This window comes from Gallinula chloropus, assembly GCF_964237585.1.
Source record: "Gallinula chloropus genome assembly, chromosome: Z".
Taxonomy (NCBI): Eukaryota; Metazoa; Chordata; class Aves; order Gruiformes; family Rallidae; genus Gallinula; species Gallinula chloropus.
The window spans coordinates 58,878,252-58,897,906 of record NC_140089.1 but is presented as its reverse complement, the minus strand read 5'-3'; the positions used below and the strand labels follow the sequence as shown (position 1 = coordinate 58,897,906).

The following is a 19,655-nucleotide window of genomic DNA, read 5'->3' as shown; positions in this document are numbered from 1 at the left end:
GAAAAATGACAAATACAGGATAAAAAAAATTAAAGACCATTCTTCAGTGTATTTGGACCATGTTCCAATATTAAGTTTGTAAAGCTTTTTTATCTTGTTTTCCCTTTTGGAGAAAATATCGTAGAATATTTCAAATTAGAATATGCCCTTAAGCATTGTCAAGTCCAATGCTTGCTATGTGCACTTAAAAACTACATTCATACTGAAAACAAGCATTCATGCAAAACACCCCATATACTTTTGATAATATGTACATTATTAGTGAAAGGAAACACTACATGTTCTTTGTACAAGCAGTCTACATTAAAGATTGTATCTGTTTCCCATTGTTTTTCTTTTTTCAAAGTTCTGTGACAACCACAAAATGCAGTCTCATCTCTACAGCATTTTTCTTGTAAAATAACAATACTTCTAATTATTAATTTGGAACTTCGTTGTTTCTCTCTTTGTTGAAGATGTTGGTGGATCACAATTCAGCTTTGAGTTAAACACTTGACCAAACAGAAGCAAATTTGCCTTTGATGATGGTCAGATGGCGTTTTGCTCATATGAGTACTGTAATGATCCAGTCTTGAAGCAGTGGTACTTACCTCTGCTTAAGCTGTTGGCTTTGGTCAGCTTCATTAGGTAGTTACATAAATGCAGCCATAATTTTAAAAAAGCACAAAGCAAGCTACCTTAGAATAGGAACACATAGAAGAGTGGATAATTAAGATTGTAGCAGAATTCTTGGAGGGTGTCTGGAGAAGGACAGAATGATCACAGAGGCCTTGTAGCTATTTGTGTAGATGGTCAATTGATGATAGGGAATGTGCTTTCTTAACTATCTGTTGTTAATAGCTGCCTGAGTACAACAATATTAGAGGTTTTTTAACAGACACTTTTATATCAAAGCAATTCTCAGCTAGTTAGTGAGTTCTGTCTCTATAGCATTGCAGTATTTAGGGTTTTTATTCAGTATACAGATACTGAATAAAATTCAAGTTATAAGTGCATATCCTACTGCAGTAACCATGGCACTAAAATTGGGTCGTTACTCTTGTCCTGTGTGGCTCTGTCTGGTCCTCATCTGAGCTACCTGCCCCTGATGTGCTATGCAGACTCCCTGCTCTTTCTCTGGCTTTGTAAGTAACCTTCTGTCATTCATTGGGTCTTTAACCTGGAGAATCTGGGGAGACTGCACTGGGGTGCTGCCTCCCTTAGGTTCCCAGGGGATCCTTGTCTTATTGCCCTGTCTTGATCCTGCAAGATCAGCTTGACTAGTAGTTGAGAAAGCTCATGGCGGGGAAACACAATTGTCCCTGGTACTTGCATGTTATCATAGGTCTTAAGGATTTTCCTGTGTGCCTCAGTAAGACTGCAAGAGTTGGGTATACATTTTGCGGGGGCCTTTACTATGAAGGTATTCTCACAGCTACCACAGAAGTGTGCAGCAGCGCACACAAGCCCATGGCTGTCATCTGCTATATCTGCATCTTATCTTTGGAGCCAAGAGCTACGGGGTCTGTTTCTCAGCCTGGTTGAGAGTTAGCTTTTCGTAGGTTTCTGACTTACTTGCAGGTTGGATGCCTCATGTGGAAGGACTACTTGTCCCTTTTCAGAGTTTGACAGCTGTGTAATTTGGACTGGTGGTGCTGAGCTCCCAAAGTGTGGGAGGACTCTAGGGGTGTATTTTCATGTTCATAATGTGAAGAAAGAATACACCTTCATCTTAATGCCTTTTCTTCTAAGATGCCAGCAGCTTTTTATGTGCAGGGCTGTGTGGGCTAGCTAACAGCTTTCTGGTCTGTGTTGCATGTTCTTAAAGAAAATATTTTAAAGGTTTTTCCTTTTTAAGAATAATCCCTTGTTTGAATTACCAAAGCATCCCACAGACAGGCAAAAGAAAAACATTAGGAAAAGTTCTTAAATGATTAAGAATATGTCTTTAGTTCTGCATATTGGTATCCTGAGGCATCTCTCAACCTGTATGGAAATCTGGACCTAACCTTGTTCAACTTTCTCATTTTTTTGGAAATATTTTCTCAAGACTTTTATGCAGTTAGTATATTGGAGGTGTGATATCCATGGAAGTCTAGACTATTCAAGTGTGTTTAAAACCAACGTTCTGCATGAGAATGCAATTGTGACACAACTGTTGTAAGAGGCATTTCATTTAAACACATCGCATCATCACCTTTGACAGTGCCTGTCATGTTATGCAAGCAATAAACTTGAATTTTTTAAAAGACTTACAGATTAAGAACTTTACTCCTTTACAGTCAACATTGGATTCAGTACTTGTAAATGAATCCATGAAACAAAGCACAATGAAACACTGATGTTTTCATTGTTTAACCTGAAACAGTTTTCTGTACTTTACCTTAAGTCAAGTAAACCAAACCACATGTGAAGCATTAGTTTCTACAGATATTTGCAGAACTATCTTTTTTTACAAAATTTTGTCATTCCTAGGTGTTCTGAAATAAATTTCTCTTCCCGGTGTACAGATTTGATCATGGTTATTGGTCATACTTTGACAAAGTGTTTGTTAAGCTGTCCTGCTTGATCACTTCTGAAGAAGAAGTGTTTGTTGCAGGTTGCCAGGTAAAGCAAATAGTACAGAGTTGCTCCAAGTGTATGTAGTCTTCTCAATAATAGCCCATAGATTTTTTTCCTCCTGCTCCCTACCAACACCCAGAGCTGATAGGTTGGGCTCTTTTTCCTGGACTGTATTAATTTTGGAAAATGTAGTATTAATGTATCCAAGAGGGTCACATAAGCGTATGTGTATTTCTGCTGTGGCATCTCCTGCTTGGGGTTTGGTTAGAGTTGTAAAGCCTGTCTGTTCTGTCCTGGCAAAAACTGATTGTTTGTACACAAAGAATTCTGTACCAAAACTGTGCATTTGCCATTCCTCCGTCCTGGCCGTGGTAAATTTTGGTGCTCATTTCCCTCTTCCAAATCTGTTTGTCTTGAGTTTTTACTGTATTAAACTCAAGAATATACCAGCCTTCAGGCTCTTAAATTCCTGTTCATGCTGTGCTCTTGGCATGTATACTTGAAGATGACAGCTCTGTCATTGGAGAGAGATGTAAGAGATGGGTCAGAGAGACTTGAATGAGTAAGGGCTGATCCTCTTTATTCAATATGCTTATCAACTAGCCCAGCCTAGCCTGAACTTCCTAAATTGATACTGGAAAAATGTTTTGAACAGCAGTGGGTTTATTATTTTAGCTACACATAATGCTTGAAGTAGAAGGGGGAAATGCTGGAAGAAGATGGGTTAGAATAGCGGATTGACATGTTTTGTCTTGCCAGTTATCTTCTCTAGGATTTGCCTACTGACTGTGTTTTGCCAGTACATTAAGGAATGTGAAAGCACATTGATCTGAACAGGATTTTCATTACCTGTCTATGCTGTTGACACAATGCTGATAACAATTCATTAGTTCAGAAGGGAAAGAATCTTACTGAGGCCCTTGGAAACACCATGTTAAGAGTATGTTCCCATAGGTTAGTTATGGACTTGATTAAATATGTGTGCTCAAAACTTTTGCATTTCTCAACACTGGTGTTACTTTAGTGTCTGAAAATAGGCTTCAATAGTAGCATTTCTGTAGTTAACTCCAGAACCACAGGAGCTTCCCATTCATCTCAGTTAAAAAGAACGTTGCTGTGGCTAATTGAAATGTTTGGCTTAGTACTAAACTTCTGATTTTAACACATCACTTCTGTGGTTTAGTTTTCCATTGCTAAATGTTATTTGGAGACTTAACTGTTTTCTGTGGAAATGGAATTTGAAAAGATTTATTTGTAGGTTCTGCTGTAAATCTGTGGAGTTAAATAATAATTAATTAATAAATAAAACCAAACCAGCTGACAGTTTCACCAGTTTTAATATCCATGTTACCTTCAATGTAGGTAGCACTCTGTGTTCTTTCAAGTTTGAAAGAAAACAAAAAGTGATGCTCTGGGCTGCAGTAGGAAGGAATTTACATTTTTTTGGTTGGTATCTACTTAGTTGTTTCTGTTTAGCCCTAAATTTAATTATTAATTAAATCAGCTTGGTAAAAATTAGTCTTTCTCTGCAAACTATATGCTACTTTGTATAAAGAAAATAACATTTAATCATTATCGCATCCTTTATATAGTTGCTGGATTAAGTATTTCATTTTGTTCTGCACTGATGGTCAATACATAGTAATTGAGTGATGTCTGGTAGTTTTTGGCATCTGCTCATCAGTACAGAGAAGAAAAAAACTGCTACTGTTGTAATTAGCATGTTGATATTTGCACTCATTCACACACTCTAAGAAGGTATTAGTACAGAACTGCTCATCTGTCTGTGTGTAATTTGACTCAGGATCATTTGTCTGCCTGTCTGTATGTGTGATTTGGTTGAACATCAATCTACGTATAGGCATCCTGGATGTAAGTTTCAGGCAACCCTTACTGTTCTTGAATCTTTATTTGCATTGCTATTTTGATTGTAACAAATGCACATCACTCTTAAATTGTCTTATGTTTAGGAGCTGTTAATAATTGCACAACTGAATCTTGTGATCGATCTCAAAAATATTAATAAATCCTAAATTGCTGCTAAACCAAAGTCCTGTAACAAAATCTCATTCATGACAGGCAGTTTTGCTGTTTTGTTGCAGTGATTCCTTCCCTTTTTTCACTTCTCCTTCCCTACGCTGCCTAGAGAGCAGAGCTACTGACTGATAAACATTGGGTGATTTGAGGTGGACAGTCTTATCTTCTGGGTGTGGGAAAACATGGTTTTGTAAGCGGTATAAAACAAGTGTGTAAGCAGTGATCTTTTTCCCAGCAAAATTAAGCAGAAGAGCAGGCAGGGGCTTCCACTGTGTTCAGGTGGTCTTTGAGTCAACGCTGAGGCCTCTACACCAAAAGCAGAATTGCTGTTTTCTTTCTTTCAATTCTGGCAAGTAAAATGTCGTTGTTTATGTGACAGTACAGATAATTCTTCAGCATGCAGTGGACAATTTACTGTTTAAATAAAAAATAATGGAAGGGTAATAGAGATGCTTCCCTTTTAAGATTAGCAACAGACCTTCATGTTAGCTCCATTAAATTAAATCAAATATGTATTAAATAAAAATACTATTGTGTGGGTATGTGAAACATGATTGTAGGCATTTTTTAAAGTGCAAATAAACTATGCCATTATATACTGTAGGTGGTGTAATGTAGGACAGGAAGAGTACTCATGGAAACAGAGTGGTTCTGACACTTAGCATACATTTCACCTCAGGAAAAAACACATTGTAGCAGTTATTTAAATTCGCCTCTTTATGTTTGTGAAAATGTAATTCCTACAAATGCAAGGATATTTCCAGTGTTAGGGCATCTTCAGAAATTTTCATCTTCAGTAATAAGTAGCAAATATACATGCATTAAATCTCATGTGTACCTATATTCCTTAAGGAGTTTGGATCATGCCTGTGTCTGGAGGTTGGCACCAGACCTGTGACCAATACAAAACAAGCAGCTCAGTATTTGCAGTGTGCAGGCAGTCTGCTCCTGCCAGCTCTGGGAGCTTTCTTGGAAGAGAGATGTCAACCTCCACAGAACTCAACTGTTCCCAAGTAAATAAATTAATGCAAGTTGTAGACCTAAAGATACTTCTAGAGTCTCCTTGCAGTGACATGCATTGCATGCTGGTACATCCTTAGGTATGAAAAAATGTGGGTTTAGTGGCCTTTCAGGAGTGAGAAGAGCCAGAAAACCCTGGAGGAAGCTCTGGGAGGTTAGTGTCCATGCAGGCATTAAGCCACTGCCTGTGACATGTGGTGTGAGCTGAGCTGGAATCAGTTATTTCACGTTTTGGTCAGATCAAAAGCCCTCCCTTTTTATATCTTTTTCTTTTTCTGTAGCGGGAAGCCTTGGCTTGCAGGAGATATGAAGCCCTTGAGTTTGGGAGAGGCTGTAACAACTTTTGGTTTTGGTTTGCTCTTGGCTAACACAAACCTGTATGGCAGCAGGAAACTTCACCAAAGGGTTTGGTTAAATGCAGTCAGTTCTCGCCCAGGGAAAGTTTCTCTCCTCTCCTGACTTACTCCATGTGCTTTTAGAAAGCAGTTCTAATGTTTAATAAGTCCATGAACATTAATACCATCATGTTATCTAGATGATGAAATCACCCAGCAATAAAAATGACTTAAACACGGTAACGTGGGTTTTCCTAGTTCCTTCTGCAGTGCTTGCAGCCATGTTCTGCATTCTAAATCGTTCAGCTTTAGTCAGCTAAATGAGGTTAGTTCCCAGTGTTGTTTGCATGGGAGATCTCTAGAAGACCTTATGCATTTTAAAGAAATTATTTTGGCAATACTCAGTACTGTTCTCACTTTTCCTACTAGGTGTATACATCCAGACTGTAGTGAGTGGGGCTCTAGTGTTATACAAGCATAATGTATACATTCTATGATGTATATCTATACAAGCAGGTTTTCTGGAGAAAAAGAGAATAAATTAATTTTTTTCTGCTAAATCCTATGCACTATATCACTATATAATAATCCATTTTACCAAATTGATTGGTTTAGAAATAATTGTTAAAAGTGTCAGGCACTATCTTTCGGATGACTTAGAAGCTTGTGTAACAGTAAAACCAAAAGTAAAAGGTGATATGAATCAAGTTGTGCTGCTACAAAATCCCATTGTGTAGCCCTACTTCTGCTGGTCTAAGGCGAGCTGCTAAGCAAGATGTATTTGTTAAAACCGGAAGTTTTGCTGATGTGTTATTAGGTCAGTCAGGAAACCATGATGAACCATTTGCACTTGCCACTGAAACAGGAAGCTAGAGGAAAGGTAATTGTGACAAGAGGGATTGCTACCACTGACCCACAGACAACATTCTGCGATTATACCATCTCCTCAAAAGGTAAAGGCAGAACAGCATCGACAAGAAGTCACACCAGAGACGGTGATGTAGGCTGATGATCATCTTCTTCACTTTCAGAATGTACATGTCTAAGTGTCAAGCATGGAACTGAAACACCTCTTTCAAGCGCTGGGCTGCTTCGCCAGTTAAGTCAGACGTGGTTGAGGGTGTCTGCTCTACTATATCTGCCTCCAGTTAAGAACTAATTTTTTCCTTTTGTAGAAAATTGCAGTGTGGGTGCAGTCTTAATTGGGCAACAGGAGGGGAAAAACAAGTCTAAAATTGCCGCTTGAGTGACTCCTCCTCACCTTAGAGGAACCACTTCTAGGTAGCAAGTGCTACCATGTAGCCCCCATTTAATACCTAGTTAGGCTGATGTTTTCCTTCCACTCTTACTTTTTAGGCATAGAATGAAAGAAACGCTCTTTTTCCATGGTCCAAATACATGGACCAAGAGCATCTCTTTCCAGAGACTCTGGCTCCTGCCATTTCCAGCAGGCTTCCCAGACTCTGGGCAGCAATATGAGGCTTGAACCCAGGATTTGAAAAGTCATGTTGTGGTTTGGTTTGGGGTTTGTTTGAGGTTTTTTCTTATTGGATATTTCCCATCTGGCTTGAAATAACTGTTTTCAGCCAAATTGTTCTCTCCCAATGGAAAGATACTACAGAAATAAATGAAAGGACTGCAAAATGCGTTCCTGTTTATTCTGTCAGTTTTACTTTTTGGCTTACTGGCAGTCTCATTATCAAACTTAAGATAATTTTTTATCATACTGGGTGATTTTTTTGTCACGCTATGTCTTATTTTAACCCAGTATATACCCTGTGGTGCGTTTCAGTTGAAAATGTATAGTTTTACTTGACCTATTATCAACAGTTATCTTCAGTGAGCTTACTGCAGAGCAGCTCAGTATACTGCAAGTCAGAGCAACTTCTGCAAGCATTAGCTAAAGGTTAGATTCTGTTGTCTTGGCAGATTTTTTTTTTTGCAGACTGTGTCCTCTGCAGTACAGAAGTAGAAAACCAAACATGCTTCAGAAGAGCTGTTGTGTAGAAATAGATTAATAATGGCATAGCTGATCACTGGCTGGGCATAGTCAACAGGCTTGCAGGGTTTTCAGTAGCTTGTCTAAAGACAGTGGCTTTAAATAGTGTGTGTAATGTTTAGTGATTTATCTTCAGAAATTTTAACATTCTTCTTTGTGTACAGGTAAAGGTATGTGATTTCTTTCAAATGTTTGCAGGCTAAATGGATTAATTTGTCTGTTTTCCCTCCTGACACATTTCAAGAGCATTATCCTCATGGTAGGAATCTCAACATGAAAGCAAATTACCATCTCATAAAACAAAGCCTACAAGTGCTTTCATTGAAATTTGTGTTTGCACCTTGTAACCATGCCAGCGTCACACTTTGAGCTTCTGGAACAAGTAAGCAGATGACATTTACCTGGCACAGGATTTCTCTATCAAGGGATGGCAGCCATTGTATATAGGTTGATACAGGAAGAATAGACTTGTGTGTGTGTCTGTATGTGCATCTTTATGTCTGTGTGGTGTGTGTGTCTGTGTGTGTGGCGTATTTACTATTAGTACTTCTGTGACAGCATGTGTGAAATACCTATTCTGTTATTTTTTCATCCAACCTTTTGTTCCAGTGTTCCTTCTCAGATTTTGTCTTGAACAAGCAAGCATCATGTGGGCTCAGATTATTCTTCATGAAAAGCTGTAGTGCGCTACTGTGGTCAGTGAGTGACATAAGAAAAAAATCTGTGTGAGTGACCGACACTGCTGAAGTTTGCTACCCTGTAAGTAGTGCCTTGATTTCAGCACCTTTGCTGATAGACTAAACTTTACTGAGTGGTTACCTGCTAACTTTAGAAAGATGAATTGTTAACTTTAAAAACGGAACAAACTGACTTTGTCCAAATGTGAACAGTGTGTGTTGTCTGCTCTCATTCATTACCATTGTGTTGTACTACAGTGGAATGGCAACATTCCTCCTGCTTCATACATGTTTTATATTACTTCTGTTGAACCTCGGGATAAAGTATTGCAGCGTTTCCCCTCTGCTAGTGTATGTGTTCCTTTGGTTCTTAAATTCCACATGTTCTCCCACTATGCCTCAGGGTTTTGATAGTTGTCCAACAGCTTCCTAGAGAATTACACATGCACTTTCAATACACTTTTATATATTTTTTTACATTGCTGCTGGAGAAGAGGGAAACAGTAGAAGACAGTTTCAAAAGGGTGAAAATAACTTTGTAGGATCTTTAGTACAGACTGAAATGTCAGTACTTTATGTCAATACTCTCTGTGTTAGAGAAGTAATTACAAGGGCAAATAATCCTGTGCTTTATCTACATCAGGGAAAGAAAAAAGATCAAAGTTGGGGAGTAACCCTCTTTCTTCCCAAAAGGCAGTTAATGTTTTAGTTCCAAAGCATGTTATTTATAACGTCTTCTAAGGTCTTGGCTATAATCATTCTATCTTTGTTGCATTCATTTACGTATATGAAACGAGTTTTATTTCAGTCCATTATTACAGCACAAGAGGAGGATATATCAGAAAAATACACTTCAAATATTTGGTTTCAAGTGAGAGAATTCTTACTTATTGCAGGAAATGCAGTAAAACTACATGACAGAAACAATAGTGAGGACAATCTGTATATTCTGTTTTCTGCCAGTGGTGAAATAGTTTCTGGAAATCCTAATACAGATTGCAAAAACTGCTCTTCCATTTTGAGTTCTGAAAAAAAGGCATTCTTAACAAAAATGTTCCCATAATTATATTTACTTGATCTTTTTGCAAATTTAGTTTTGTCAATATTTTATTTGTTTGATTAATTTGTTCTTTTGTTGCTCATGCCTCATTTAAACTTTGTCAGTAGCTCAGGTGTTTGCTAATAAAAATGACATTGTAATGATCACACACTCGGAAAGATGTCACCACCATCCCTATAATAGGGTTTAATTTTCATACTCTCCCTTATGTGCGAATCAGTACCTTGATAAGCTGAAGAAGTTTAAGGTGTATGAACAGACCACTAGATAGGCTGAAAAATGTCCAGTCTGCAGGACCTAATGGGTATAAGTGATGGCTCCCTGTCCACTTAGCATCTTGTGAATAGTGGTGTACCCTCAGGGTCCAGGTCTGGGTGCAGTATATCTCTATCAAGACCCTGGTCACTGAAGTGGAAAGAAGGACTATGCCCTCAGCAAGTCTGCAGAGAACATTAAACTGGGGGAGTGACACAGATGGAAGAGGTGGGGTGCAGTATGGAGGGACCTTGAGGCACCTGAGGAGCAGGCCTTCAGAAACCTCATGAGAGTTAAACAAGAAATACTGCACAGTTCTGCAGATTAGAGAAACCAGCTGTGTGCTGTGGTTGAGAAGCAGACACGCTAAAGAGGACTTGAGGTTTCCAGTGGAGACTAAGTTGAGCTACAGGTGTGCTTGCATTGCAAATGAAGCAAGCCCCCGCCCTGTGGCTGTGCATTAGGAAGGGCATGGTCATTATATTGGGGGAAAATTTTGTTACCCTCTCTTCTTGTTGGAAGGATTACACTCAGTTCTACGGGAAATATAATAGTGGCCTTTGAAAATACTAGGTAGCCAGTTACAATAGAGCTGACATCTTCTTGGGATCCGTAGGCTGTACAAGAATCTTAGAATAGGATCATAGAATGCATTGGATGGGAGGGACCTCAAAGATCATCAAGTTCCAGCCCCCATGCTATAGGCACAGACACCCTACACTACATCAGGTTGCCCAAACTCTCATCCAGTCTGGGCTTAAACACTTCAAGGGATGGGGTTTCTGCAACGTCTTGGGGATAGATGTCACAAGCTGTGTTGTGGAGGTTCATGTAATTTACCAGGAACTTTTTCATGAGAAGGGCAGGGCAGCAGTAGGACAAGTTTCATGGGGGATCATGCAGTCTCTGTGAAGGAAGGTTTGGAAGCTGCCCTTCAAGCCAGAGGCTGGTCTGCTGACCCCCTAGACACTTGCAAATCAATTTGTCTGTGGAGAGAGGATGCTCTGAAGAATGGGGAAGCAACAGGGCATCTAGGATGTTGGTGAGATCTTGGCAAAACTCACTTGATGTCCAGGGCAGCTCTCAAGCGGAACATAGTGGTCTTTGAGCCAGTTCTGCTTGTGTAGTACCTAAAGTAACCAGCCACTGAAGAAATAAGTGACTCTGCAATACATGGAAGATTATAGGCTTGTTTTCCTATTTGCTGCTTTTTACAGAAAAGAATAAGAACTTCATTATATACCTGCATAATCAGAGCAGAAGGCTCATCCAAACAAGGAACAGAGTCTCAGTGCATCAGTACATGAGATGGTTCTTTTATCTCTGTGACTGTGTGTGGTAGGAAAATGCTAACCTAATTTTTTCAATAAAACCTTCTCTTAATGCTGCACTTCCCTCTGCATTGAAACACTTTTTGCTAATATCAGTTTGAAATTAAACTTCAGGCTAGAAGCAGGTGTGGAAATATGACAATGGAATGGAAACAGGTCATGTCAACTCTTAGTTTCTAAGAATATTTCCTTTTGATTTTTCAAGCCTCTTCCACAGGCAATGTTTTTGTCAGTGCTTGAGTAAACTTACGTTTGCTCTTTTCCTGAAGTTTCAAGTTGCCTAATTCATTCCAAGTATTTTTAGAATATGGTTTTGTGTTATTAATGCACTGGGCTGGTGCTTTATGAACTCTCAACCTACAGTTAGTGTGCTGTCCATTAGTTGTTAGTTTTCGACCACAAAATCTGAGTAAAATACTGCTGAGATTAGACAAGGGATCAAGGTTTGGTTGTAGCAAAGAAAAGTAGAAAAGAAAGTCTGGAGAAATTAAGACCTTTCCTTAGTTGGTAGGAGATAGTTTAGGTAAACTTACCCACAAAACCTTGTTTCCATGAAGAAGAACAAGGACTTTTCTTTGTCAGAGTGGCCTATGGTCATAGAGACTTGGTGGTCCCAGTTTTTTCCCTTTTTTTCCTCATAATGTATCAAAGAGGCTTCTTTAGTGTACCAGATTATTAGAGTGGAATACATTGTATAGTAGTGCACAATCAGCAAAACCAATTGTCAGTATGTACAACAAACTCAAATGTATGAAAATACAAAAATGCATGGTTGTCGTCAGACTGAAATTCCTTCTGTAAAAATGGTTGGTCATACATGCATTGGCAGTTAGGGTTTCTGGTCTTATAGTGTTGATGATCAGAAATCAGACTTAATGGCTGATGTCTCTTTCTTAAAGACATGCAGGCTTTTCTTTTTGGATGGTTGCACCAGAGTTGAAGAAAATGGGCCAGAAGACTTGTCTGTATTTCAAACAGGAAAAAACATAAACACAGCATTTTCTTACAGAAATAGTTATCCTTCCTTTCTTTCATCTCCTTTTACAGACAGGATAACTCTTAACAGTTTTATTAACTGCAAAAAATAACATGGTACATGTTATATTAGCTTGTGAGAGAGCTGTCACCATCTGCTGTTCAAGCTAATATCAGGTTTGTGGGTTGTGTCTGTGTCTATGTCCCCCTACCCTGGCTATATTCTTCAGTCTTGTTGATATGATGCCAAGTGCATGATTTCCAAATGAGTCCTTTCTGGGCTCCTGTCACAGGGAGCATGTGTAGCCATGTACCTTTATTAAAGCTTTGCACCTTGTATTTGGAGAGAAATAACAATAATGTAATTTCTAGAAGTGAAAGACTCAGGAAAAAACACTGTATATTTATTATTGTATCTAGTACATGAAATGAACAAAGGAAAATGTGTGTACCAGACAGTTAAATGGAAAAATATTTTTCTTTTTAGAGGAGCAAAAGCAGCAAGAATTCAATAATATGCATACATTGATTTATAATACATGACAAAGAACCTCACTTGCCTATTCTGGTTTTCCACAGTTAGTCATTTTTCCTTTCTGGAGAGGGAGAAATAAACCCAAAAACCAACTGAGAAACCAGTTAGTAGGCATAATTTATAGCAATAACCTATTGTACAGGTTGAAATTAGTGACAGCCTGATTTCAGACACTTACAAGTCTTGTGAGGTCTGTGTGAGCAAGAAGGCTGATGCTGTTTATAAGTCAGATTGTCTTTTAATGGAAATTTCTGTTTTGCAAATTAGTCTGAAGAAGCAAAGACTAAGAAGGGCTTTAAATACAGAAAACACCAATTTTGCTGAAAAATTAGTTGTTTCTATTCAGAACATTGCAGGAAAATATGGATTAGTTGGAATTGGATGACTCTAAAAGCTCATGCTCAAAGCTCATGAAATTAGGTGTATCTTTTTCAGAGGTGACCCCTTCTTAAATTGGTTGAGGTTCCTTGTCTGTTACAGCCATCCATATATAGCCCAGGTGAATAATGTACATTCCAGCTGTTGCTTTTTTTAAGTGCAAATGAGTGATCCAACATCTTGACCATAGGAAATTTTTGAAAGTTACTAAATGCTTTGAATAATGCATCCTCTTTCATAAATTCTTTAGTTTTTGAGAAACATCCTCTTCCGTTGTCCTTTGGTAACAGGTTAGTTCTCTGGGAATTATATGAACTAAGATGCCGACGTTAGGCTGTGCATGGTGTGGTGAGCTGTTAGCCATTATCAGTTGGTGCAGAAGACCTGCAGCTCCCTGGGATTGGCCTGATTCAGTGATCTGGACAGGTTCTATCAGCATGAGCACACCATCTTTGTCTTATGCCTCTGCAGAAATTTCGGTCTGGCAAATGTAGAACAGAACTAAATGTCTCCCAAACACCCATTACTGTCTTGAAAACAGGCTGTGTGTTGGACGCTTAAAATCGTATCTCTATGATCTAATATAAAATATGAAAACATCCCCCACTAATTGCTAATGGACGTTGTCAACATTGACTTCAGCAAGGCTTTTGACACCGTCTCCCATGGCACCCACATAGGTGAGCTCAGGAAATGTGGGTTAGATGAATGGATAGTGGAGTGGATTGAAAATTAGCTTAAAGACAGAGCCCAGAGAGGAGTGGCCGAAATACCGGAAGGCTCTGCTGCCATGCAACAAGACCTGGACAGCTGGAGAGTTGGGACTTCTGCCACACTTTTCAAATATGCTTGAGAATGGCTTGGCATCTACACCAACCATTTCGATCAAAACTTCAGGAGGGCCCATTGGACTTGCCTATGTTCAGGTTCCGCGGGTGGTCTCTGACCGGATCTTAGATGATGGGAGTTAATTCCTCTACTCCCTAGAGAATGTGGGAAGAGCAATTCCCAGGGAAAACTGAGAGTCATGCTCTACATATTTGGGATCCTGCTTTCTTTTCCCTCTTCTTCTTGCTCCCTACTCTCCCAAGCCAGTGTCTGGTAATTCTGTATTAATTCAGGATGCAAATCCTTTTAATTTCTTACGTTTCTCTCTATTCCTGTCCTTTCCCCCTGTTGACTTTCATGGGCTAGGCTTCTTGTAGATCTGTCTGAATACAAACTCCTTTTGTTCCTGCATTTGGGATGAGTAAAACTTGTCTCTAACTAGCATGACTGCATGCTGTGGATATGTAGCCTTTGTCTGCAGTTGTGGCACTAGCTTCTGGTATGAAACCTGGTTTTGGGCTATGTTGTACAAATGTTACAAGTACGTGGATCTTTGCATGGTTTCTGTTGTGATACCTGGTAACGGTTTGGAGCTAGAGGTTCTTGCCATATTAAAAATTTTAAAAAGAAATTTTGACACGCTCCCCTCCCTCCCCCAGTGAATAGTGTTAAACTGTCCGTCACTTTTGGGTTCAGTATTGGTAGCACGAGCACAATCCCGTGTATCTTCAAAGAAATCTTCATGTTACAAGGGCAACCACGATTTCTTGAATACTTCTGCTAATAAATAGCTAAATTAGATATAAACTCCTTTTTGAAAGATTTTTTCTTTAATCTGGCTGAATGCCATTCTACGATGCCTACTTGCTGCCACCCTTTTCTCGTCTTCAGTTGGCATAAAGCCCTTTTATTTATTAGGACAAGCCAGATATATTTGGAATTTTTGTGCAAAAGAATATTGATTGTCATTAAACCAGAATTACAGTACAGACCTTTAAGCCTTTATCTGCATCTCATTAACTGGCATGATTTTCTAGAGTGGCTATTAATTATACAGAAGATAGTGGGGAAATATCAAGGATGATTCAAAGACAAGCTGTCTTGACAGCTGGTTGTGTCCTTCGGCATTGCACCTTTTTGCTGATAGCTCTCAATTAAACAGATGTTTTGATTTGGCTATGATAAAGGCCTAAAGGGTCATGCCCAAAATCATATTTGGTATCCTTATAATTTTCTTATCAAGTCACTTATCTTAAAGCTTTGTTGGAGGCTTCTGAAAGCAGCAAGTAGAGGTAAGGGCGAATAAAGTCTGACAAAAAGAGAAATCCCTCCTAATGTGACATCCTACCCTAGCTGTAAATGATGCTGACCGGCTGTCAAAAAGTGCCACTGTGAGCGACACTGTAATACCTTTGCTGTGTTGTGAAGGCTGCCGTTCAGGATATAATTGCGCATTTTATGGAGCTGTGTCAGTGAGTATGCTGTGCCTTGTTAACCACATCATTTATGAGAAAAAACCTAAATTAAATTGTATTCAGCTGAAGTTTAGAAGGAACCACATGTTAAAGGCGGTGTTTAATCCTCCTAGGCGCCCTTTAACCCTTTGCAAGCAGCTTGTTAGAAAGTGCCATATCATGACCACAGCATGTTAAAACAAATTCATTATAACCATTCATTATATTAGTTACTTGCTGTATGTATAGTTTACCAGTGTTTGTGTTTGGTTTATATCACCTATGGGCATTTGATTAAGGTTATCCTCTGCAATACTGTGTAACACTTGCTTATGGTATGATAAAATCACTGATTATGAGACCAATCTGGTAGCTGTACTCAGCGGTGGCAGGCAGCACAGAGTGGAGCAACTTCAGCTGAATACAATTTAATTTAGGTTTTAGGCCTTTGAAAATACACCTTGTTTCCTTTGTAAGGCCTGCAGTCTAAACCAAGTTTAACTACATAACCACGGCAAGTACAAAACGGACAATTTCTCATATGATTTTGGGCATGACCCTTTAGGCCTTTATCATAGCCAAATCAAAACATCTGTTTAATTGAGAGCTATCAGCAAAAAGGTGCAATGCCGAAGGACACAACCAGCTGTCAAGACAGCTTGTCTTTGAATCATCCTTGATATTTCCCCACTATCTTCTGTATAATTAATAGCCACTCTAGAAAATCATGCCAGTTAATGAGATGCAGATAAAGGCTTAAAGGTCTGTACTGTAATTCTGGTTTAATGACAATCAATATTCTTTTGCACAAAAATTCCAAATATATCTGGCTTGTCCTAATAAATAAAAGGGCTTTATGCCAACTGAAGACGAGAAAAGGGTGGCAGCAAGTAGGCATCGTAGAATGGCATTCAGCCAGATTAAAGAAAAAATCTTTCAAAAAGGAGTTTATATCTAATTTAGCTATTTATTAGCAGAAGTATTCAAGAAATCGTGGTTGCCCTTGTAACATGAAGATTTCTTTGAAGATACACGGGATTGTGCTCGTGCTACCAATACTGAACCCAAAAGTGACGGACAGTTTAACACTATTCACTGGGGGAGGGAGGGGAGCGTGTCAAAATTTCTTTTTAAAATTTTTAATATGGCAAGAACCTCTAGCTCCAAACCGTTACCAGGTATCACAACAGAAACCATGCAAAGATCCACGTACTTGTAACATTTGTACAACATAGCCCAAAACCAGGTTTCATACCAGAAGCTAGTGCCACAACTGCAGACAAAGGCTACATATCCACAGCATGCAGTCATGCTAGTTAGAGACAAGTTTTACTCATCCCAAATGCAGGAACAAAAGGAGTTTGTATTCAGACAGATCTACAAGAAGCCTAGCCCATGAAAGTCAACAGGGGGAAAGGACAGGAATAGAGAGAAACGTAAGAAATTAAAAGGATTTGCATCCTGAATTAATACAGAATTACCAGACACTGGCTTGGGAGAGTAGGGAGCAAGAAGAAGAGGGAAAAGAAAGCAGGATCCCAAATATGTAGAGCATGACTCTCAGTTTTCCCTGGGAATTGCTCTTCCCACATTCTCTAGGGAGTAGAGGAATTAACTCCCATCATCTAAGATCCGGTCAGAGACCACCCGCGGAACCTGAACATAGGCAAGTCCAATGGGCCCTCCTGAAGTTTTGATCGAAATGGTTGGTGTAGATGCCAAGCCATTCTCAAGCATATTTGAAAAGTGTGGCAGAAGTCCCAACTCTCCAGCTGTCCAGGTCTTGTTGCATGGCAGCAGAGCCTTCCGGTATTTCGGCCACTCCTCTCTGGGCTCTGTCTTTAAGCTAATTTTCAATCCACTCCACTATCCATTCATCTAACCCACATTTCCTGAGCTCACCTATGTGGGTGCCATGGGAGACGGTGTCAAAAGCCTTGCTGAAGTCAATGTTGACAACGTCCATTAGCAATTAGTGGGGGATGTTTTCATATTTTATATTAGATCATAGAGATACGATTTTAAGCGTCCAACACACAGCCTGTTTTCAAGACAGTAATGGGTGTTTGGGAGACTTTTATTTTGGACACAGGAAGAAAGTCAAATTGCATGAACAGTTTATCTTGCCTAACCAAATCCAGCTGGAGGCTGGAGGCTGGTCATGAATGGCGTCCCCCAGGGCTCAGGCTTTGTTCCAGTTTTGTTCAACATCCTTATCAATGACCTTGATGAAGGGATTGAAGGCTCCTTCAGTAAGTTTGCAGAGGACACTAAACTGGGAGGAACTGTTGATCTGCCTGAGGGTAGAGAGGCTCTTCAGAGGGATCTGAACAGACTGGATCAATGGACTGAGACCAATGGGATGAAGTTTAACAAGGCCAAGTGTAGAGTGCTCCACATGGGACATAACAACCCCATGCAGTGCTATAGGCTTGGGGGAGACTGCCTGGAGAGCTGTCAGGCAGAGAAGGACTTAGGGGTGTTGGTTGACTGCAGGCTGAATACAAGTCAGCACTGTGCCCAGGTGGCCAGGACGACCAATGACATCCTGGCTTGCATCAAAAATTGTGTGGCCAGTATGACTAAGGAAGTGATTGTGCCCCTGTACTCGCCATTGGTGAGGCCTCACCTTGAGTACTGTGTCCAGTTCTGGGCTCTTCACCATACGAAGGACATTGAGGTCCTTGAACAAGTCCAGAGACTGAGCAACCAGGCTGTTGATGGGTTTGGAGTGCCAATCCTATGAGGAGCATCTGAGGGAGCTGGGGATGTTTAGCCTGCAGAAGAGGAGGCTGAGGGCAGACCTTATCACCACCTACAACTACCTGAAGGGAGGTTGTAGAGAGGTGGGCGATGGTCTCTTCAGCCAGGTGACAGGTGATAGGACAAGAGGAAATGGCACAAAGCTGCGCCAGGGCAGGTTTAGATTAGACATTAGGAAAAAATTTTTTTACTGGAACAGGCTGCCCAGGGTAGGGGTTGAGTCACCATCCCTGGATGTGTTTAAAAAAAGGGTAGATGAGGGTACTTAGCGATATGGTTTACTTAGGATGGGAATGGTTGGACTTCATGATCTTTAAAGGTCTTTTCCAACCTTGTGATTGTGTGATTCTGTGAGTAGTATACATACTTAAGGAGATCTTCACTTGGATCATTATGCATTAGAAACATAGATCTTTCCTGAAATAGCAATTCAGAAGCGGAGTACAACATGCTCAGAAGAACTGAGAGGTATTTAAATGCCTTTAGCATGTCAGAACTGGGCATGTGGGTTGGATGTTTTCAGTTTGGTAGCTTAGCCACAGGTACACAGCCTCTGGAGCATCAAAAAACATGCAATTATCTCATTTGGGTGAGTTTACTTCAGTTTCACAATGTCAGTTGAGGTTGGCGGAGAGACACCTTCTGCTCCAAAATCAGCAAGTGGAGAGGTTTTTTGTTTCTTGGGTTCCCAGATGGCATTGCATTTTGGAAACTTAATTCAGCTTTACGTAAAAACGCATAGCATGCTAAAATGAACCATTCAGTCAAATAAGGTATGTCATTCAGTCTGAAACTTAGCTAGTAGCTAGTGGATGGGCTGAGGTTCGGAAGCTTCTTACCTGCCTTATCGCTATGAATAGGCAGCACCAGTTTCAAGATTACCGTAGGAAAAAAAACATTACTCTTGCTAAGAAAGGGATGGCAAATCCAAACCGAGATTATTATAACAGTAGGTACCTGCAGCCCTTGACAGGCTGACTTAAAGTGCCTATGTGCTGTAACTTGCAAAAGAAATGCCAGCAGAAAGTCAGTAAGACTTTAAAAAAGTATACATAGTAAAAGAATGTTTCTGAGAAGTTTTTTCTTGGTATGACTTGGAAGAAAGATTTCCACTGACCACTTAGCATTCAGTGCTAATCAATCTGGAGATAAAGAGATAGATAAAATAATAAAGTATGAGGTAATGTAAATTTTTACTTTAACCTCTTTCATATTTTCAGGTAGGGACCAGCAGTGAAATTGCAAAGTATCAATTTTAAAACCAAAAAAAGGACTTCTGAAGGCAGTGTCTGTGCAAGGTCAGAAACATAGGCCTGTGACAGACAACAGTTAACAACTTAGGGAAAAAAAACATAAGTGTTATGCCTGAATAACAACTCTAGTTACTTTAAGTATAATTTTAAAAATGTTACTCCAAAGCTTTATAATTTATAGCATAAATTGGCTTCTACTGCCTAAGGCATTGAC

General features: G+C 39.6%; 1 protein-coding gene across 1 annotated transcript in view; it reads left to right on the top strand.

Moving 5' to 3' along the window:
* The window catches only part of CHSY3 (chondroitin sulfate synthase 3), a gene marked incomplete at both ends in the record, with an annotated part of 151,668 nt that overhangs the window by 7,256 nt on the left and 124,757 nt on the right, over positions 1–19,655 (top strand). The window lies entirely within an intron of this gene.